The sequence below is a fragment of the Thermobia domestica genome, chromosome 11 (assembly GCF_964235325.1).
Source record: "Thermobia domestica chromosome 11, izTheDome1.hap1.1, whole genome shotgun sequence".
Taxonomy (NCBI): Eukaryota; Metazoa; Arthropoda; class Insecta; order Zygentoma; family Lepismatidae; genus Thermobia; species Thermobia domestica.
In genome coordinates this window covers 135,604,810-135,629,855 of record NC_137464.1, presented here as the reverse complement: position 1 = coordinate 135,629,855, position 25,046 = coordinate 135,604,810, and the positions used below count along the sequence as shown (strand labels likewise).

The following is a 25,046-nucleotide window of genomic DNA, read 5'->3' as shown; positions in this document are numbered from 1 at the left end:
GATAAATTACCTGATATCTTTTGCAATTTTTAACTATATTTTCACCTATCTAAGACGTTTCTGAAAATTCAGACTTCTATATCTCCTTTTCGCTCTCTTACGTGTCCTATAACTACGTAATTCCTACACTTATTTCATAAATCACATATACATATATTACAGATGTATCTCTTTCTCTTCTCTCTACATCATGTCTGGAGATAAACGATTTGACAACACGTTACAGACACGACTTAAAAAAACAATACGATTTACGATATCAGTGATACATGTTGATGTTTAACTTAACATATAAGACAATAAATAGAAAAGCTGAGAATACGAATCTTTACAGAGATGACAATGTACTGATGCTTCAAATCTTTGTCTTTACTCCCTATACCTATGTTAATTCCTTAGTTAAAATAAAAACTCTTCAAAATTAATCACAAATTCTTATACAACTATCCCTTCCTTGTAGGAACGCGCGGTCACATACCTGTCACGGCGATGTAAAGGTACTTTTGGTGACGAGGATACAAATACGCATACGTCAGAAGTCCCTAAAGAATATGGAAAATTGCAACGAAACTTCGTATTGGGACTATTTGCAAAACAATAAATGAATCGTGTTTTAATTTTTACGGAAAAACAGTGTTGGGGCCTAGGTCTCATCAGAAAAAAGAGTTAATAATACCGTAATAGCGAAGGAAAGAGTGGACCGAAGGGAATGATTTTGTGTAGATATTATATAGACCCTATGTAAAATAAGCCTTTTCGTGTTTCTCAAGTGACCCTATCAGTTTTGCTTCAAATTTGGCAGACAAGAGCAAACTTGAAATAAATCGACACTTCTTTTTCTTTATGCGCAAAAACATTCTAAGGTTTAAACGTGCCTCCTGAAATACTATAAAATACGCTATACTGTTTGTGCGTGTAGTTGATCTGCCTAATTTGAAGAAATCGGATAGAGACGCGACACTTGTGAAACCGAATGGCAATATTTTATATATCCAATATCTACATACAATTTAATTCGCTTCGGTTTACCCCTCACGCCACTCAACGCATCGGTCCACTCAACAGTTTTTTTTTCTTTGAGGAAAATACGAAACACGTATTCCCTCATCTTACCTCTACAATATTTGTGCACATTTCATTCACTTCGGTCCACTTCTTTTTGCCTTTCGGGGTCAAATTCCAAAATTTTGGTCGGAGGCTTTTGCCCTAAAAAGCGTTTCTCCCCCGAAAATAAAAGAAATCATTTAATTTTTGCCTATTGTTCATACACAAAGTTATGTTGCAATTCTTTATGTCCTTTACACACATCTGACATACTGTTACTAGCACTTTTGATTTTTCGTGATCAAAGATTTTGAGGGGTCGGTGCCTCACCCAACGTTTTCTCCAGGAAAACACCAAACCGGTATCCTCAATTTACGTCTGCAGTATCTGTGGACAATTTCATCCACTTCGATTCATTTTTTCTTGCCTTTCGGGCGTCAAATTTCAAAATTTTGGGTGGAGGCTTTTGAAACCTAAAACCGTTCTTATGCAAAACATTAAAAACCCGTATTCGTTTATTACTTTTTGTATTGTCCATACGCAAAGCTATGTTGCAATTCTTCATGTCCTTTACACGCATCTGACAACTGTTACTAGCCCTTTTGATATTTCGTGATCAAATGTTTGGAGGGGTCCGTGTCCACCCAACCTTTTTTTCGAGGAAAATCGAAACCCGTATTCCCTCATTTGATGTTATACAATATCTGTGCAGAATTTCATTCACTTCGGTTCACTTTAATTTGCCTTTCGAGCGTCAACTTTCAGAATTTTGGGTGGGAGCTTTTGCCACCTAAAACCGTTTTTCTGTAGAAAATAAAAAAAAACCTTATCCGTTTACTTTGCGTATTGTCCATACACAAAGTTTCGTTGCAATTCTTCATGTCCTTCACACAAATCTGGCGTCCTGTTACTAGCACTTTAATATTTCGTGATCAAAGGTTTAGAGGTGTCCGTGCACCAGCCAACCCTTTTTTCTCGGAAAATACGAAATCCGTATCCAGATTTTACGTTGACAATATCTGCGAACAATTTCATCCACTTGATTCATTTCTTCTTTGTTTGCCGGGTATCAACTTTAAAAGTTTTGGGTGGGGATTTTTGCAACCTAAAACCGCTATTACGCAGAACATAAAAAATTCTTATTCGTTTATTCTTTGCGTATTGTCCATACACAAAGTGTCGTTGCAATTCTTCATATCCTTTACACACATCCGACATACTGTTACGAGCACTTTTGATTTTTCGTGATCAAAGGTTTTGAAGTGTCGGTGCACCACCCAACCGTTTTTTCATTAAAATACGAAACCCGCATTCCATCATTTTATGTCTACAGTATCTGTGCACAATTTCGTTCACTTCGGTTCATTTCTTTTTGCCTTTCGGTCATCAATTTTCAAAATTTTGGGAGTGGGATTTTGCCCCCTGAAACAGTTTTTCCGCAGAACATAAAAAACAATATTCGTTTATTTTTTTGGCGTATTGTCCATACACAAAGCTGTGTTGCAACTCTTCATGTCCTTTACACACATCTGACATAATGTTACTAGCACTTTTGATATACCTTGATCAAAGGTTTGGAAGGGTTCGTGCCCCACCCAACCCTTATTTCAGGAAAATACGAAACCTGTATCCTCATTTTATGTCTACAATATCTGTGCACAATTTAATTACTTCGGTTCATTTCTTGCCTTTCGAGCGTCAACTTTCAAAATTTTGGGTTCGGGCTTTTGCCCCCTAAAACCATGTTTCCGCAGAACAAAAAACCCGTATTCGTTTATTTTTTGCGTATTTTCCATACACAAAGTTATGTTGCAATCTTCATGTCCTTTACACGCATCTGATATATTGTTACTAGCACTTTTGATATTTCGTAATCAACGTTTTGGATGGGTTCTTTCCCCACCCAACCCGTTTTTTTTTTTTTTCAGGAATATACGAAACCCGTGTTTCCTCATTTTACGTCGACAATATCTGTGCACAATTTCATTGACTTCGAGTCACTTGTATTCGCCTTTCGGGCGTCAACTTTCAAAATTTTTGGTTGGGCCTTTTGCCCCTAAAACTGTTTTTCTGGAGAAAATAAAAAACGTATTCGTTTATTTTTTGCGTATTGTCCATACATAAAGTTTCGTTGCAATTCTTCATGTCCTTTACATACATCTGACATACTGTTATTAGCACTTTTTATATTTCGTGATCAAATGTTTGGAGGGGTCCGTGCCCCACCCAACCGTTTTCTCCATTAAAATTCGAAACCCGTTTTCCCTCATTTTACGTCCGCAATATCTCTGCGCAATTTCATTCACTTTGGTTCAGTTGTTCTTGCCTTTCGGGTGTCAGCTTTGAAAATTTTGGGATTGGCTTTCATATTAAACCTTTACATTATGTAATTTTTTTCTTTTTTATGAAATTCTTCTTCCGGGATAGAAGGAGAAAATGGTTTCCTTTTATATCTGTTTCTTGCCATTCATCTTGTTTGAACTGCTTACGTATGATCATTTTGTAACTTTTAATGTCATCCAACTCCGTCACAATAATAAAGTTGTTATTCTTAACAATTTGTTTTATTCTCTTATTTGCAGCTTGCCACACTGATATATTTGCTACAAAATTGAGGTTTGGTGCAACGCCTTTCGAATTCGCAACCAACCGAAGCGCCGAGCTTTTTGGGTTGCCTGCTATTGCAGGAAAAGGAGAACTACAGGTGGTAATGCACTTTTGGAGTCGTGTATACATCTATCCACCGATACCCGTTCTTTGGTATCATACGAATAGTATTTTCCTTTAAGAAACTTCTTCGAAGACCAAGTTACATACAACAGCGATTGTAATACATTCAAGTAATGGATTTATATTCGTATCTGACTCAAATGTATTCATAAAGGAAATACATGTTTGACATAAAACTTCTACATCCTGTATACTATACTTCATGAGTTCTTTCATTTTAAAGGTGTCATTATGGTGTTCAGTATACAGTCTGTAAAGAAAAAATAGCCACACCTCAGTTCGGAAGCCAACTTACATAGAAGAGGAATAGAAGGAAATGAAGAGTGGGATAGTTCATTTGCGTTATCTGCAACACCTGTGATGTACAACATCCTTGCCAATTGTTTGTGTATCAGTTATATTTTCGCTAGATGGCACTGAGTGTGTCTCGTAAATTATTGTAGTGAGAATTCTGCATTGCATTTGTGATGTGTAGGCTGACATAAATAGCATTTTATGATTGTTCTTTGGTTTCTCATTGTTTGGACATTGTCAAGCGGCAAAAGTGTTGTTGTGCAGCGTTGTTTGTGTGTGATATTGTTGCTACATGTGGATTGTAAACAAATAGGATGGGTAAGAAATGTGACTTGTTGCCATGTGACAAGACACAATTTTTGCTTTGCGCAACTAAGGCAAATCTCTAAGGAAATAGATGGAATTCTGAAAATCCATCATTCTACGGCAGAAAGAGTAATTCACAAGTGGAAACAGCATAAGAAATTGTCCCTTCGTCAACAGTGTGAAAGAAAAAAGAAAGCATCACCCAGAGCAGATTGCTAAATGAAATCAATAGCACCGCAGATTTAAGGAGTGATTTCCCCAAAAATCGCTTCTGTAGTTTGACATGATCTTGGAACTGCAGTTACTCGTACAACTGTATTGTCTTGGCTGTATGAAGAGAGTATTACAAAGAAGAAACCGCGTAGAAAGTCGAAACTGACAAAAAACAGAGGACTTCAACATGTAGTTTTGTGAGTCGATATGCAACTTGGAATTATGACAACTGCAATCACGTCGTTTTCTTCGTTGAAAAGAAGTTTAGAATAGTGGGAAACGATGGTGATGTGAAGTTGTGGATACGAACAAGCAAGGAACTTGACAATGATTTTGTTTAAGAGTTGCAAATATTCAGTTACTGAGTAATGGCATGCGCTTGGTTAACCGTTAAAGACGTCAGAACGACGAATATATGTAAAGGATCGTTTGATGCACGAAAATATCTTCAAATTCTGGTACGTAAAGTTCTTACAACAGCTAAAGATGACTTTTGTGAAGAAACTTCGGATTACTTCCTTTTCCAGGACGATAATGCTTCATGTCACCGATCGAAAATCGTTCAAGAATATGACTATTTAGAGACTCATGTGGCCTACAAACTCACCTGACATGAATCCAGTTGAAAATTTGTGGATCAATATCAGCAGAAGATTTAATAGACAACTATCTCAAATAGAATGGAATTCAAGGAACAGATAATCCGGGTGTTATTCCGTAAAATCGAGGTTCCATTTTGCAATCGCCTTGTTACCAAAGGGCTCCGATGATTTGCTGCACTGCAGAAAGCCCATGGTGCACATACAAAATACTAGTTTGGTGTATGGTACTTCCCGATGTTTGCACACAATAAGTCTTACCCTTAAGAAATTCCATTTTTTTCTGCTATTGTTGTTGATCTTTTTCAGTTTTATGTTTTACTCTTCCTATAAACGATTTTGCTCAAAACACACATAGCTACTTATATGTGCATATAAATTCATTAAATTCATGTCAAAAGCCTGAAATTCTGGCGTAAGTGTTAGGAATGAACTGCTCATTAGCAATATGCATTGTAATATTATCAGGAATTCATGTAAAAAAATCATAGTGATTAAAGTATGTTGCGAGAACCATATCCGAGCAAGTGTCGTTATTTTTTCTTTACAGAGTGTACCATTCCAGAAACTTGAGTCTTTCGTCTACTTTTATGTTATTTGCTCAGTAATACCTAATGTCTGGAAGTGTATCTCATAGGTCTCATTCTCACGGCGATTGAAAAATTGTGGAAAATAAATACCCTTTGCAGGATTGAGAACCAAATGCACCACTTAATTAACTTAAGGGCATAGGAAGAAAACTTCGTGAATGAATGAAGGTTGCGTTACCTACTTTAAGAGATAGATTTTTCGCCCTATTCATGTATACTTCTGGAGGCAAATTTATCGTCTTAACCTTGGTCCCAATGGTGAAATGTGCATCATAGCTTTTCGAATAATGTGCAGTGCATTTTATTATATTACTGTTTGGTCATCATTTTGTAAATGTGTTAAGAAGTTTTCTATTACATTTTCTCCATCAAACATATTTTCTCGTTTTCCATAAACGATACAAGTATTTTTCATGTTATTATCTTCATAACAATGGTAGCACGCAGGCTGACTAACCAATATGTTAGGTATATATACATATATGTTTGCTTCGTCTTCTATGTAGTATCTTGTGTACATTTAATATCATACCATACAATTATAGCTTTTTTCTCCATGATAATCTTCTGATTAGCTTTTTTTATCTTCGTCTTTTATTCACTTTCATTAAACATTCGTGATTAGGTGGTACTATAGTATAGCAAATGGTGCAATACTTTTCTCCACATACGTGAGATCCTTCTTCTCTCACCACATAAGTTTTCAAACACTGAGCACAACATTCCACAATTGAACATAAGGCTTTCCATTTTAATACGGAGCTGACTTGTGATATTCGTAACATTGACCATAAAATTCTCGATTCCATCATTGCATGTGATATGACCTTCTTTAAAATAACATGGTGGCTTCTGATGACATCGATAACATACAGTTGTACAATGTTTTAAATATTCATGCTTTGTTGTATATTTCTTACGACAGCTTTCGCAATAATAACCGCAGCTAAAACATGCTGTCAATCTTTCAATTGCGTTGTAATGATTATCTATGAAAAGTAAATTTAAAGACTTTCTCTCGTTATCACTTGGTGGTGCTTCAAACATAACATCGCTTCCTGAAAATTCCCTATACACTGTGATTTCATAATCCTTTAAATGTTCTTGAAATTTATGAATTTCAGAAATTCCACCAGCATGACTGAGATCTACATTAGCTGCTTCACACAGGTTTTCGGCTACTTTTTCTATTATATAATTACTTTGATTTTTATATCTTCTGTATTCGGTTTGATTTCTACCCTTGTGTTTTTAATCCTATTGCAGCGATGATTGCATATTATAACATCTTGTATCTTTGTTCTTAATTGTCACAACACCCCGTTCTGACTTTACATATGCATTGTTATTCAAAGCATGTTTTTTAAACGATATTGTCCTCTTGGCATACGGACATGATGAAAGTTCAGGATGCAATTTTCGTTTATAAGAAAAGCCGCATTACTTTGCAGCACTTCATAACTCATCCATAATACTTCTGTTGAGAGATTTCGAGCTTCTCTGAACGATAACCAAAAAGGGCGATGTCCTCCTTCATTTGTGAAAGTTATTCCTATCTAATCAAGTTGGTCCACATTACGTAACAATAATCTATTACAGCCCGTAAACGTGTTTCAATTGGCGTAAAACGATTTTCATCTGAACACACGGAGGGTAAACGGATTCCTTGCATTGTACCCTCTATATTGTATCTTCTATACTGTCTTCTACATTCTTCTATTATATGAAATCTATAGTTATCATGATAAACGATTATTTCCAAATCCCACTTGTACACTCCGGAACAAAAAATTGCGACAGGTAACGCCGTCCGGCTAGGCCACCTAATATACACCTTATCCAATAATCGTGTCTGGTAAAGAGAACCCTCTCTCTCCTCCTGTCTTGCCTCCCATACTAAAATTAGCCAACAACATGAGCGCAATTCTAATTTCAAACTACACATGTATTAGTATCGATAAAATGAAATAACAAAACCGAGACGAAACAAGATTCATAAGTTGATGTAGGGAGAAACTGTAACATATACAATGAAAAATTGAAACCAAAGAACGTCTGTTACACAGATGGAAAAGAAGAAGGAAAAGAAGATGAGAACAGATAAAAATGTGGGATTTTAACGTAGTAAGAAAAGAACTTAACATTATAAAGTTCCGTTACCAGAAATTTAACACTAATATAGAAATAACGATTGTTTTTATATTTTTTTCAGGACTATTCAAATAAATAGAGGATGCCTTAAACATTAATTAAGGCACTTTAAAAAAGAATAGCATACGCAATTTCCAGTAAAACTGTAAGTCTCAGAGACACATCTAAGACAATGTCAAAAGTTTAACACACATGCTTTGTTTCCGCGTGGTTCGGTTGTAGATTCGGTACATTCTAATAAACCCAGAAGGTAGCGTAGGTCATATCTTCCGCTTCAGACTACTAATGCAAAGCGAACAAAAATAAAACGAAAAGCAAAAGAAGACAGAAAGATAAAATTCAATGAATGATATTTTACTGCTAAATTTTTATCAGAAATATCTTATATTAAAAGCCCAAACTGTATCATAACGAGAAGTTACAAATCTTCAAGTGGAAAATTGGATGTTCCTTATAAATGTAGAAGACTTTGAATGTTTCAAATTTCAACGTGAATTAAACACATTGAATTATAGGATGGAAACAAATATTATGTCGAACTAGCATAAATAAAATTTTGGTTTGAAATAACCAAAGAGCTTGCCATTTTCTAGTCATTTCCGAAGATTTATCTGTTCCTAACATTCATCAATTTCATCTCTAATGGATATAACGTAATTTGCACAGACAAAATGAACACGTTAGGGGCTCCAACGAATCATAGTATCAGTGGTATGATGTTTGTTAGCATATGGACCACCCTTGGGTCGAGGATTCAAACCCGTAGTGACCCGGTTATTCGACTGTGACTCGGCAATCCAATTGATAAAAATATATTTTACTTATTCCTTTGCGTTCAAACAGTATTTCTTTGAGAGATGACCAGGACTGGAGGTGTTATCCCCAGAGCAGGAAAAGCACGACGCTGAAGTTGCCAGTTAATTACATTTTCCAGAGCAGGTCTATTGGTCTGTTGTTCCGTTTTAACTTTGGAACACGCACACGCACATGAAATTGGTGTTTGTGTGTGAGAGAGAGTAGGAGAAGTGAAAGATGCAGAGACAGGATAGAGAAACGTCAAGAAAGAGAGAGAGAGAAGAGAGGGAGAGGACGAATATAAATATGAAACATACTTATCATTACAGGGTATGAAGAACGCACACACTGTTATTTGAAATCTCGCCAGTGATGCGTTGTAAGTTCTCCGGTAGAAGAAGGATCTCTGTTTGCAGTCATTATTTTGTGTGAAAAAATTATACTACTTGACGGGGAATCGAACTGAGATTTTCCACTTGGAAGTCTGGCTCTTTACCACTACAGCACCGATTACTTTACTCAGACTTTGTTCAACAAATGGCGTGTTGTTTCTTTGTGAGAACGATAACACGAAAAGTATACTGCAATCAATGAAGTGTTTGGAATGTCCTGGTAACTCCCTTGCCCTCTCCCAACCAACATTCGAAATCGTCTCTATCATGATACAGGTATTTGATTCCACATTCTTAAGTATTGGTCGTCTAGTATGAGAAGTCGATTGCTCACAATCCTTTGTAAACAAAACAACTTTGGCGTGAGCAGGAATTGAACCTACGTTAGATAGCTGCATTAATCTTAAGTCCATTGCGTTACTGCTACACTATCATTCCACCTGAAGCTTCAAGCCAGATATTACTTACACTACGCTCAAGCCAGATATTACTTACAAGCCAGCCCTGATCTTTGGAACGAACCGGCTTCTTTCTGTAAGGTTATTTGCACCAGTGCATAACGATATTCATTTATTCGACTACCTAGAGAGAAATTAGTGTCCACTAATAAAGCAAATATCATACAATCCAGGAATAATTACAAAAATAAAAACATATACAGTAATTTCGCCGTGCAAATTGAAAGTGACTTTAAGACTTATAATCCCTTAAACCACCCAACCACTCTCGAAATAATATTCAACATTGACAAGGTTCGGGCCTGGGATTATTTTTATCTATTCATTTTGATGGTGTGACTTAGGGGAAGAAAAGGTGGTGGAAATATTAAAAAATTAATAAAGCGTAATAAGTCTTGAATCAAACAACTAATTTGGATGAAATTTTCAACATAGATTAGGTTTGTGTATGGAGTGTTTTTCTTTCGTTTCACTTTAATGGAGGAATGTAGGGGAGGGGGAGGCCGGGAAGATATACAAAAAATCAATGTAAATGAAAGTAAAATTGACTATGTTCGTGAGTTATTAAGTCTTGAACCACCGTACAGATCTGAATGAAAGTTTAAAAATGGATGAAGTTCGAGCCTGGGGTGATTTTCATCATATCATCTTGACGGTAAACCTTAGGGAAGGAAGAGAGGAGGGGAAATATATATAAAAATAAATAAAACTTAATTCTTGAACTAGGCGACCTATCTTGATCAAATTTTTAACACAGATGACGTTCTGGCCTGTTATGATTTTTATCATTTCAATTTTACGGTAGAACTTAGAGAAGGGGAGTGGGAAAGGAATATATATATATATATATATATATATATATATATATATATATATATATATATATATATATATATATATCCATTTCCCATAAATAAAACTTAGTAAGTCTTGAACTACCGTACCAATCTCGATCAAATTTTCAACCTAGATGAAGTTCGAACCTGAGATGGTTCTCATCATATCACTTTGATGGTGTAACTAAAGGAAATGGAAAGGATAGCAACACTAAGAAAGAACGAGAAATGACCGATATTAGTATCGAATCTATAATTTTTGGAGTCACTGAGATCAACAGTGACACGTCTGATGCTTTTAAATCCAAATTCAGCCCACAATATGGAGGAGGAGGAGGCATATTAAAATGATCGAAATAACCAATATCATTGTCAAATTCATAGTTTTCCGGGTCACTGAGATGCAGTGTTTCTTTGAGAAATAATGTTCCAGGGGGCACACTTAGTATTCTGGGGTGTCACTGTAGATATTATTCTATTTATTATTATACTATAAACGTATTATTTTGGTCTGCTCCCGGGAGCACTCTCAGAGCTCCGAGGGGCAGTGCCCCACAAGAAAAAGGTCTAGAAGAAACACTACTGAGATGAAGAATGACACTGAAAATGCCCTGCTCTGCAACATGGGAAGGGGAGGGGAAATAAGTATATAAAACGCATGGAAAATGACCGATATCAGAGCGCTTTAGTGATATTAACAAGTGACTGAATAACGGAGCGCATTACTGTTTTTTTTTCAATTTAGCCCAACAACCGGCAATTGATGCTAATAATAATAATAATAATAATTATTATTATTATTATTATTATTATTATTACTATTCGCATACTTTTGAACTTGCACGGCGAAATTACTGCATAATATGTATTCATTTCTATAACTTTTCCTGGATTGTGTTATTCCCTTTATTAGTTGACACTAAATTCTCTTTTGGTCGTCGAATAAATGAATTTCGTTGTGCACGTAGGTGCAAAACACCTTACTGGAAGAAGGTTGACCGTTCCAAAGATCAAGGCTAAAGTAAGTAATGTTTGGCATTATTTACAGGTGCCATAATATTGTACGGTAACGTAATGGACTTACCAGTAATGCAGCTATTTAACGTAGGTTCAAATCCTGCTCACAGTTAAGTAGCCTTTTTTCACAATTTGATTGTGAAGAATTGATTTCTCATACTAGACGAGCAATACATAAGAATGTGAAAGCAAATACCTGTATCATGATAGAGATTTACGAATGTTGGTTGGGAAAGGGCACAGGAGTTATCAGGATATCGAAAGACTTCATTGATTGCAGTATACACTTTTCGTGTTACCGTTCTCAGAAAGAAACGCCACACCAGTTGTTGAACAAAGTTTGAGTAAAGTAATCGGTGGTGTAGTGGTAAAGTGCCAGACTTACAAATGGAGAACCTCGGTTCGATTCTCCATCAGCAAGTATATTTTTTCACATAAAATAATGGGTACAAACAGAGATTCCATTCTATTACACAGCTTACAAAGCATCACTAATGAGAATTCGAGTAAACAGTGTGTGCATTATTCATCATACACTGTAATGATAAATATGTTCCATATTTATATTCATCCCCTCCCTCTCTTCTCTCTCTCTTTCTTGACGTTTCCTTATCCTGTCTCTGCATCTTTCACTTCTCCCCACTCTCTACACGCACACACCAATTTCATGAGCGTGTGCGTGTTCCAAAGTTAAAACGGAACAAGAGACCGATAGACCTTGTCTGGAAAATGTAATTAACTGGCAACTTCAGCGTCGTGTTTTTCGTGCTCTGGGGATAACATCTTCAGACCTGGTTGTAGCTGCGGTGAAGCAGCCCGGTCCAGGGAAGTACCGGTATTAATCTGTAGCTGCTAGAAAACAGCTAAGTCCAAAAACGTATTATAATCCTGTGTACTTGCAGTAGTCAGAAGGGCTCTATAAAGTATTTGATTAATATCTGACATTTATCAGTGCTTACCTTGAAATGGTCAGAAAAATTCCAGTTGCCTGAAATTTTGTTAGAAGTATCTCGAATTTATCCTGAAGTAAAACCCGTCAAAGGTACTATAATTCCCTCTCAATAGAGTATTACTTCCGGACAACCTCGTTGATTACTTCTGAAGTTAACATATTAATACATGTATAACAACATTCTTTTGCATAAATAATAGCATATGAACAGCACTCGTGCCTTTGCTCTCTAAGGCTTCCACATTCTTGCATATATGAACACTTATATGTCGGTCAAAATATTAGGAATTGATAAATTAAATCTTTCCATGTCAAGCAGATTATTCTTTATACACCGTGAAGAATTCCATACATTACAGAATATCGAGTAAACCTACCTTGTTAATCAATGACTTTTTTTTTACTGAAAAATATCAAATGATTGGTATTGTTAAACTTATACTTTGGTACGATAAAAGTATGTATCTTTCAGACGCATTCTTTACTATAATGCTATGAGCATATTCAGATATTTGCACTGATACGTTTAGTAATCACTTCTTGCAATTTTACTTAATAATAGAACTTCGCACAAGATTTTAACAAACAAATAATGAAATATATATATACTACTCCACTCGCCACCATTTACCTTCACTTTTTTTTGACTTCCTTTCACTGTTGCCAGTTCTCGCTAGGTGGAAAATATTCTTGAACAATAGCAAATACGAAACGACGTTAGCTGATGCAGGAAAAGTCGGAGAAAATTTTTTTGTTAGTTTCTATAGCCGAGTTATATTGGCGCACGACGGGAATGAAAAATGTTCGGACGTAAACAATTTTTCAAGAATCCTGGTTTAAAACAAAAATGTTTACTTTTTTTTTGGATAGTTTTGCACAATAATACCAAGTTTGACACTTTAACATAACTTTTGAACTGAACATACTTTATAATACAATATGTATGTATAATTGTATCGTTACATCAACGATCCAAACAATCTCTAAATACTTTCTTTGACTTTTATATCTTTTCAGTAGGGACTTTCGCTACATCGTTCATCAGAAGAATATACTTTTTTTTTAAACAGTTTTAAACATCTAAACTTTTCGTTACAATGCACAAATCTTAATTGATGTTCTCTCGATATGTACTTTGTATAAACAACAAACAAAATCAATATAGATAATTACACTAATAGATTTTAAAAAAATACAAGCAGATGCACAAACTATTCAAAGACAATACAGACATATAAAGATGACATTAAAGTTACAACACAATGCATATTAACATCTGTTTAGTATAGTAATCCACATATATCAGTGTCTATAAATTGGATAACACGCGTTTATTTAAATGATTTTTAAGCAGTTTTCAACTTTAATTTCTTACAAGGAATATTTTGACACAAATACTAGTAAATAAGGATCACATTACGTTAATCAATTGCATGTGTTTACATGAATAATTGTCTCTGGTTCTTTACTTTTTACATTCAAGGCATTTTGTCTTGTTAAACTTTGAATAGGTTCACTTACATGTTTGAGTGCTAAATTTAACCATAACTGTCTGGTTTTCTCTGTGGATCTCCACACTTTCATTCTGTCTATTGAGTGAGTACCTCGTGATTCTCCTGTAAGAGGGTCAACTAATTTGAATACTTTGTCAGATACTTTAGTTTGACATATATAAGGACCTTGATATAAGTTAAAGATTTTACTAATTTGTCTATTAAGCCAGTTCCTAAAACAGTCTGCAGGCACATAGTAAAAGCTGCAGCGCCATTTATGTACCCATACGGTACGCGAAGGAATTGATACATCTTCCCATTCCACGAAAATGCAGTGTAAGGTCTGCTCTTTTCACAAATGGGAGTTTGAAGGTACGAATTCACAAAGTCAATGCAGGTAACATATTTAACTCCTTGAAACTTTAAAAGTAAATCGTCAATTTTGTTCACTTTTAACTGTTTCAATGTAACGTGTTTGTTCAATTCAGTTAAGTCCACTACAGTTCGAAGTTTATTGGTATTTTTCTTTGCAACACACAGTAAAGGATGACAGTGGATAGACACACACTCTTTTATGATTCCGCAATCTAAACATTCCTTTATTTGATTTTCAATATTCGCCTTGTATTTAAAAGGTAACGGATATTGACGTTTTACGATAGCTTCTTCCGTATCAACATCAATAGTATATGAATACTTATTACATTTGCCTGGAAAGTTACTGAAAACATTTTTGTGTTTTAACAGGAGTTCATATAATTGCTGTTTCTCATGTAATTCCAGATGAGAAATCTCATCGACTTTACTTTTGATATCCTCTACTGAAGGGTATGAATCATTGTTCACATTACAAATATTTTCAGAAAATGAGTTATTTTCTTCTGGTTTACTCGTTATATGGAGTCTTTCTATTTCTTTCTCAAGATCATCAACTTGGTTCCCATAAAATTCAAACAAAAATTTATTTTCACTAGCTTCGTTCGAATTTATCTCTTGTAACATGTGTATACTGATATTACTAAATTGGTACTTTTTCCTAAATGAATCATAAGTCTTACCTCTTTCTTTTATCTGTTCAACCCATTCCTTTTCTAACTGACGTTTCATATTACTCAATTTTTTTACTACTGCACAATTTGAAATTTTTACTTTACAAAGAGTTTCGTCCTCATCGTCACTATACCTAAATGTTGAGGATGGATTACTAACACTACAATTGTTTACATCCTCACTCTTTGCAACACCATGCTTATTGTGTTTTGTTAAAATTTTTATAGATGATTTTGCTTTGTTTTCACCTTGAGAATTACACCTCATTTCCAAGAAGTTATCTTTCATAGCAACCTTAATTATATTGTGATCGTGACCTAGTGTTACTGTATTCTCTCGAAAATCCATACGACAATTGGCTAACGAAAGAAAGTCTCGCCCTAGCAAACACTTACAATTTAGGTCACTCACAACTAGAAATCTAACTTCAAAACTTAAAGGACCAATTTCTACACCCAAGGTTACTTCTCCTTTAATCATCTTTTTTCGTTTACCAGTGTAATCTACTAGCACTATATGAGGTGTTGCCTTAAGTTGGGCATGTGAAACAATACCAGAAATTTGTTTCCACGTTTCGAAGGTAAGTAAAGAGGCTGATGCTCCGCTATCTAAGAGAGCGTATAACTCATTGTCAAAAATCTTCACAGCAATTTCCGCAGTACCAATGGGAGAGTTTGTATTACTCCTACTTTGTTCACAAGTTTCATCTTCGGAAATACTTTCTTCATCCCATTGCACTACATTAACTAAACTTTTATTAATCTTCACAAATACAGTCTGATGGGTTGGATTGAGTGCTTTAGTAACGTCTGAATTACAATGGAATTTGTCCTCCCTGTTATGCGCACTCTCCGCACAGGGTGGAACTAGTTTGGGTGCTGGAACCTTACTTGACTATTTGATACAGCAGAAGGCGAACTAACAATAGGTGAATGAGTAAATGCTGTGTTTTGAGAAACGTTCCTGTCTTGGAGTTGCGTAACATGGGATGGTACTTGTCCTACATTATTTAAATTTCCTCTATTCGGGTAATTTTCACTATCAAAATTTTCGGCAGGTAATGATGACTTAGCTTGTTCATCCTGATCACTAACTACATTTCTTTCACAATTGCAAGAACAACCCTTTCGATCATTCTGGCTGTTCCGTCTGTTATACTTATTATAACCTCTATTCCATTTACTTCTATTATCTTTGACTTTTCGGTAACTCTGATTTCTACCATTACCCTCCTGTATTACGTTATGTTTCTGTTTCTTCGTGGTCTTTTGATAATTGTGATTTTCTACAGAGATCCTATTGACTTTCAAATATTTTTGACAATTGTTATTACGATTATCGTTACGAGGAATAGCTTCTAGTTTTTGAATAGCAGGTAATACTGTAGGTAAAGTATACGTATTCAATGTGGTAAGTTGTCTTCTGAAAAAATTAGGTATAAGATTTATCACCATATTAATAGGAAGTGGTTCAGATATATTTGAATTAATTTCTCTTATCTTTCTAACTCTATCAGAAACAAAATTATATACACTTCCATCGCTCCTAGCATCGTAATGCTTGCTTTGCAGTGTGAATAACTTATTTGCCTGAACTTGCTCGTTTTCAAATTCTTTTTTGAAGTTCTCTTCGAAATCATGGAAGGAACTAAAAGACGTACGATTACTGTCAAACCAGTTTCTAGCTGAATCTGTGAGTAAATATCTAACTACCTCTAGATATTGATGAGAAGGAATATTCATCATTCTAGCATCATCGGAAAAATGCTTCAGAAAACTAGTAGCAGTAAGGTCGTTTTCGTACCCTGAAAATTTGTAAAAAGTATCTAGATCCCTCTTTTTAATACTCATCCTCTTTTCTACCCTTTTACGTTTCTTTTTTACATTACTACAAGAATTTTGATACTGGTCACTACCTTTTGAACTGACTGACTCTAAGTCACTTTCGCTTGTATCTGTTCTGTTATTGACACAAGTATTATCTTTAACAGTATCTTCACCAGATTCCTTTCTGATTTCTGTCAATGGAAAGTCATAACCTGATTCGGGAAATGTTTAACTTTCTTATCGCCAGTCAATGGTTGTAGATTCCTAACTTCGTTTTCGATTCTATCTATTCTTTGGTTTACATACGAACTTACATTCTCTACAGACTTCTGTGCTTGAAAGGCGTTTTCACGAGCAACTTTGCTCATTTCTTGAATTTCTGTGATTTTATCTTGCAACTGACAAAATTGCTTCTCTTGTAAAGCGCATTGCTTTTGTACCGGTAATAGATCACTTTCCACTATTTCTATTTTAGGCGTAACCCGATATAATGTAACCTGCAAACTTTCTCGGGTTTGTATAACTTCACCTAACTTCCCTAAAACATGGTCATAATTACTGTTTAAGGAAAGCATGTCTGATTTTAGTTGATTTACTGTTTGGTTAACCTGTACTAATTTATTTTCGTGGTCGTCTATGTGCGATTGAAATAGTGATGTCATTTCCTCATATTTCTTTTCACAAGCTAACTTAACTGCGTTCACCTCTTGTTTAATTTTTTCGTAAGATTTATTCACTCTATTTCCGATTTCTTCTGACAATTTTTCACTGTGTTGCATTAACATTTTTTCAAAGGTATTACACAACGTTACCACTTGTGTTTTAAATTCTTTATTGTTATTTTCTACTTTGCTACCTAAATTTTCAATAGCTCGCATGAATGTCTCCAAAGACATTTCCTTAAGTTCACTGATTTTGACTACTAGAGCTATACAAGGAAGAACAGTATTAATATACTTTTCTTCAATACTAGTTGTTTACTACTGTGCACATAGTACTACTAAATATTGTACACAGGGGTATATTTTGTTTATATCTGAATAACACTCTTTAATTGCACACTGAGCACGATACTTTCTGTAACGGTCGTAGTGTGGTCCCTTGAGGGAAAGCCATTCTGTAGCTGCGGTGAAGCAGCCCGGTCCAGGGGAGTACCGGTATTATTCTGTAGCTGCTAGAAAACAGCTAAGTCCAAAAACGTATTATAATCCTGTGTACTTGCAGTAGTCAGAAGGGCTCAATAAAGTATTTGATTAATATCTGACATTTATCAGTGCTTACCTTGAAATGGTCAGAAATTTCCAGTTGCCTGAAATTTTGTTAGAAGTATCCTGAATTTATCCTGAAGTAAAACCCGTCAAAGGTACTATAATTCCCTCTCAATAGAGTATTACTTCCGGACAACCTCGTTGATTACTTCTGAAGTTAACATATTAATACATGTATAACAACATTCTTTTGCATAAATAATAGCATATGAACAGCACTCGTGCCTTTGCTCTCTAAGGCTTCCACACTCTTGCATATATGAACACTTATATGTCGGTCAAAATATTAGGAATTGATGAATTAAATCTTTCCATGTCAAGCAGATTATTCTTTATACACCGTGAAGAATTCCATACATTACAGAATATCGAGTAAACCTACCTTGTTAATCAATGACTTTTTTTTTTACTGAAAAATATCAAATGATTGGTATTGTTAAACTTATACTTTGGTACGATAAAAGTATGTATCTTTCAGACGCATCCTTTACTATAATGCTATGAGCATATTCAGATATTTGCACTGATACGTTTAGTAATCACTTCTTGCAATTTTACTTAATAATAGAACTTCACACAAGATTTTAACAAACAAATAATGAAATATATATATATGTGTATTCTGATGAGAAATAGGGCAAAATATTATATGAAATTTCACACACTAAAACTTTTCTTTCCAATGAACCACACATAACTATTTTATTAACACACGTGATTCCTTTGTTCTTCCGTTTGTTTTTAGTATGTGGGCAATATAACAAATCTTTCTGCGTTCAAATTCTTCTCTTTATGAATTTTTGTTTGGATTTCACTATAGATGAAGTTATTCTTTAGCAGAATACAAAAAGTCAATTCTATACTTCATTTTAAAATAATTTTGCCATCGGTAATTTGTTCTACTACTCCACTCGCCACCATTTACTTTCACTTTTTTTTTTTGACTTCCTTTCACTGTTGCCAGTTCTCGCTAGGTGGAAAATATTCTTGAACAATAGCAAATACGAAACGACGTTAGCTGATGCAGGAAAAGTCGGAGAAAATTTTTTTGTTAGTTTCTATAGCCGAGTTATATGGTCATCTCTGAAAGAAATACTGTTTGAACGCAAAGGAATAAATAAAAAATATTTTTATCATCTGGGTTACCGAGTCACAGTCGTATAACTGGGTCACTACTGGTTTGAAACCTCGACCCAGTGGTGGTCCATAAGCTAACCAACATCATTCGATTGACACTATGATCCGTATGATCTCTTGCGTGTTCATTCTATCTGTACAAATTACAACGTTATATCCGTAAGAGATGAAATTGATGCTGAATGTTTGGAACAGATAAATCTTCGGAAAAGACTAGAAAATGGCAAGCTCTTTGGTTATTTGAAAACAAAGTGTTATTTATGCTAGTTCGACATAACATTTGTTTCCATCCTATAATTCAATGTGTTTAATTCACGTTGAAATTTGAAACATTCAAAGTCTGTCTCATCTATAAGAACATCCTAGTTTTCCATTTGAACATTTGTAACTTTTCATTATGATACAGTTTGGACTTTTAGTATAAGATATTTCTGATAAAAAATTAGCAGTAAAATAGCACTCATTGAATTTTATCTTTCTTTCCTTCTTTTGCTTTTCGTTTTATTTTTGTTCACTTTGCATTATTACAGTATATAGTGCATATCGATCATTTTGAATTATTTTTACATGTCTCGATATCAGCTCTTGCTTACCCACCACTCCAATCCCATAGACGATGAGATGATGTGATCGAAGTTTCATCACTGATAACAGAGTTTCGGAAAGTACGGATTTGTCGCTAATATCAATCATTTTGAAATAGTTTTACATGTCTTGATACTTCTTCCCTTTGGGGATCCGCACTCCAATCCCGATAGATGATGATCTGATGTGGTCGGAGTGTTATTATTGATCACAGCGACTCCGAAAACTATGGAATATCGATCATTTGAATTATTATTGTTTTTGCATGTTTCGATAACCACCCCTATTAGGAGTGTTCCTTACCTCATGGGGGGATAACTTTGAAAGTAACGTGAACTCGAATTTACCCAAAGAAACGCTTCGTCTTGATCTGAGACCATGATCAAATTTTGATTCACTTTCAATTCACTCGGCTGGTCCCCGACCACATACAACAGACAGACAGACACTTTTATTTTATTTATATTATATAGGGGACGATTGTCCAATGTTTGGTACGTAGGTACCAGAAACAATCACTGCATGTGTGCTGTGGTTTGACCTAAAGCTATCATTTGATATTACCAAAACAAAAACAGAAAAACACACATCTTCATTCGTAATATTATTTTAACATACAACTACATGTGATAAATCTTTTTCGTTCAGCGTTCAGCATCTGCTCTATACAAGACTTCAGGCATTTTCCCATGACAGCTGTGATGAATTGAAATACGAAACCAACACACACACACAATTACATACTCTGGCATCTTATCTTTCGTTCTTGAAACTAAACACCTTTTATTGCTGAATCCAATGTACAACGAAGAGAAAGAGCACGAAACAAACATCACAGCTCATTCACATTCGCTTATATGTATGTGTGAGTCTTTTTAAACGTTAGAATTTATTGTCATTACAAAGTACGAAACGGCTATGAGTAAATACACTGTATTCCTTGTTGTCTCGAGCTCCTTTATAGTTAAATGAAGGTATAACACAGTTTTATTGCCCCGGGCATAACAATGGAACATAACATTTTTAGTAATAAATTATTTATTTACAATCAATGTTCCTAGGTTCTTTTTTCTTATCTATTTTAATAGAAGCAGCAGGTGATCACACCTATTCACAGCTATTGAATCCAGGGAAAGACGAACAACCGAACACAACCACACTATTACAACCTTCAAGCGGAAGATGAACCACCGAACACAACCATACTACTACGAGAATTTTCAATCACAAATAATCCTCGAGAAAACATGTCATAATAAGGACCTGGGCTTTATTATGGAATTTATGGATAGACTAATTTTCCCATGTCATTCAGATTTATAAAAAGGTGGCTATGAAACATTTGTTTCTAAAAATATCTCATCACTGCTTCCATGCAGGAATCATCACCATCATATATTATAGATTTCGTTGATGTAGTTCTTCATGTAACACCTTTCATGTGAAACACAAGGCCACTAGGGGACTTGAATATACGATTTTTAATCTTATGATGTCAAAACATTATGAAATGCTATAGGAAGCTTCCATTATTCAATATCTCAGCTTCCCTTTTCATTTTCAAAGAATCATGAACTCACACGATATTCATCTTAGCAACCCAGCGCCCAGGGAACGTTCCCAGGGCGAATTTTCCCACGGGGTGTCCTAACACTTAGCAACACTGCCCCAATACATGTCTATGCCTACATACGGCTAATAACAACCGCATAGTAACAGTAGCCTAAGGTCAAATTAGTCGAAGTAAATTACAACCGCATATCTCATTGTTTAACTTATTGGAGGAACCAAAGACAGAACGCCTGCAGTGGAGAAAATCAGCAGCCTGGAGGCCTTGCAGGTGATAGGGATAAAAAGTATTCTTGTGTAGAATTCACAAAGATAGTACTTTTACATATTGCACGCGCCCTGGCTAGCTGCAGGAGATTTCGTCGGGCTTTTCTGCAACATCTTGTAACAAATGAGCGTCCATCTTAGGTGTCCCAAAAGTACGCGTCCGTCCTATGTCCGCATTCATGGGTGCCAGAGTTCCCGTCTCACGTAGACGACGATATGCTGCAGTGAGTGTTAATTGATTATGTTCCTGTTGTCGCGGATATGCTGCCTAGTACAGTCTGCCAAGCTACCGAGCATTTTCATTCGCTTTGCTATATATATAGAATATCAGGTTCTTCCTTATATGAAATAACGTACTATTCTTACAGCCCTGACACACACTTACACTACGGAGCTTTATTACCCAGCTTAACTGCCTTCCTTGCAGATCACCTACACTACCTTCGCATTGGTTTTGTCATTCAACAACACGTTGTACTACTACTAGACACGACATTAGTTCCTTTCGTTTAGAAAATACTGTTTCCGTAAACAATTGCTGTCCTCAGGTAACTTTAGTCCACTTACACAATCTGCAGGTACATAACATGTCGATCATAAGTTCTAAGATCGACCAGCAGTAGGTCACTAACACATATCCAACCTTTCGCCCTAGTTCACATCTGTCCATTCATTTCCAGTTGTCAGGATTCGATTTTAGATTCCAAGTTGACACCCCTATCTCTCGTACACACGCGGAATTCGACAACATGCAGGAGGAATTTTTAATATTCTTTGATGTTAGGAAACACCTCCCAAATTTTGTGTACATTTTTCATATTCACCCTGTATGTTCCATCTTCTCTAATTTTTCTATTAAAACTGGAAGTGGAGGGAATCAACCACGCCCGGTGTTGTCGTTGACGGCTATAGAGTAAGGTAAAAGATGAAGAGAAGCGTATCCTGCAATCTATGAACCGTCCCAAGAATACATTCCACTTCCTTTATTAAGTACCTGCTAAAATCAGAAGTGGTAGAAATTGACTAAAACTTCCAGTTTCAATATTGAACTACATAGAACAAAAATGCTAAAAGATAGCGGGAAATGGTTTATGCAAATGATTTACCGTTCTGAGAATAGGCACCATCTCTCCTAACTTCCTATTCAAACCAGAAATGATAGAAATCAACAACTTCAGTTTGGAATTTGATTGTTATAGAGTAAAGTTGGCGATAATATCGCTTAGCTATAAGAGAAAATATTTAAGTTCCCTCCTACCTTGCAGAATTTCAATCCTAAACGTAATTATCGAAAATATTGAAGAACGGCTATGTCTGCGAAAGGTATCACAGCAAAACCTGTAAGACATGTCAATGATTGTTTTTCCGAGATTGCATGTAGCGTTAGAATGGTTCCGTCTTGTCCGTTCACTCTTTATTCAAACTGGAAGTGGTAGAAATAAATTATTTCCGGTTTCAACGTCAGTTACCATAGGCTAAAATCGGTATCTGCAGCAAGTGGTTTTGTGGAATCGATTCAGCATCTCACAAGGGAACCTTCCGAAAATGATAGTCGCTGTGAAAGATATGGCCTATGCCAATTGAAAGAGCTGTAACAGAGATGAGAATTCCCAAAAAATTAGCTGCCCTTAGCAATAGGTTCAAGAAATATAAGGGGGGTGGAAGTTCGGGAAACAGCAAGGTTGGCCAAGGGGGAAAAGTGAAAATTCCGCAAAAAAAAGGGGGGGCACGGCAAAATACAATGCTGACAAGTGATGTATAGAAAGAAACTTGCCACAATAGGGAACAAATGAAGGCCACCAGTAGGGTTAACAGTGTTGCCAACTGCAATGAAAAGTACATATTTTGCAATGAGCACTATATGAAGTGAGTGCAATATTCAGTGTCATGTAGAACATAAGATATGACGTGTATAATCAGTGGTACAATCTAAAAAAAGAGAATAAAAAAGCAGAAGTACGAAAAATACGGAAAAGACGCAGTTGGCCATAATGCGCTACATTTGATCATGAGCTATGCATATTAGAATGAACAAAACAAGAAGCACCGACTATGTAGGAAACCGACGTACCTAGAGTCGAAAAGAAAAACGAGTTCCGAAGTTAGCAACACTGGCCATGAACATCCAGACAATTCTAATATAGTTAGACCACTCGCTTCACAAAAAGAAAATTCCGGCAATAGGCATCACTCGGAATGCATCAATGCTAGAGTGATTGAGGTAATGTCAAGTCGGGGAACATGAAATGGTTTCGTTGAGCCAACAACTGATAGTAGAAGTAAACATTATGTCATGGTTGGGTTGTATGTGGGAATATACAGGCTGTCCCACCAAACTTTGTGACCTGAAAGATTTGAGAAACGAACAAAAATGTAACGGATCCAGTTGTGCAAGAATGTACCAATGTCAGGGGGTCATAAAAGTCTGTGAGAAGCAAGTGCCCCCAGGATTCCCATCATAGGGCCACAGGAGACAACTTCAAACTTTCAAATGGCAACAGGGACCAAGTGGTACCTATCTCGATAGACCATGGAATATGCAACAACACATATAGGAAACATTTGCTATATGAAGCATGTTTTTCAAAATGGCGCCAAAAATGCACGTTGTTCTTGTCACCGAGCAGATATTTTTGGCGGCCATTTTGAAATCGCATATAGTAAATATTTCTGATATGCGTTGTTGCATATTCCACGATTTATCGAAAGAAATATAACTCGACCGATGGTGCTATTTGAAATTTTGAAGTTGGCCCCTGGGACCCTATGATGGGGGACTTGGGGGCACTTGCGTCTCACAGAAGTTTGTCCCCCGCTGACATGGGTACATTCCTGCAAAACTAGGTGTGTCACATTTTATCGCTTTGAAACTATTTCAGTCGAAGAGTTAGGTGGGACACTCTGGATATATCATATAGCGGTGATAGTACTGCAGACAGCAACACACAGCAGATCAAGCCTTTGATTATGTTTGCCTTCTACAGGTGTGGATATGTGATAGAAAGACCACCAAAGGTTCCGACACCTCTAGAGTACTGTTTCGAGACATTCACAGGCGATCATTGTACCATGTGTGACGGATTGGCAGTATTCCGCTGTGCTCACTGCAAATGTATCTTCTATTTGGACCATTGTCTCATCGAACAATTGCACATACAATGTGGATGAGCATGTACAAATGATGCCTCTTGCCGGAATTTTCTTTTTGTGAAGCGAGTGGCCTAACTATATTAGAATTGTCTGGATTTTCATGGCCAGTGTTGCTAACTTTGGAACTCGTTTTTCTTTTCGACTCAAGGTACGTCAGTTTCCTGCATAGTTGGTGCTCTCTTGTTTTGTTCATTTTAATATGCACAGCTCGTGATCAAATGTGGCGCATTATGGCCAACTTCGTCTTTTCCGTATTTTTCGTACTTCTGCTTTTTATTCTCTTTTCTTAGATTGTACCACTGATTATACACGTCATATCCTATG

The 25,046-nt window shown here is 35.8% G+C and overlaps 1 protein-coding gene across 1 annotated transcript in view; it reads left to right on the top strand.

Moving 5' to 3' along the window:
• The window catches only part of LOC145663668 (uncharacterized), a 1,076,255-nt gene that overhangs the window by 691,346 nt on the left and 359,863 nt on the right, over positions 1-25,046 (top strand). The window lies entirely within an intron of this gene.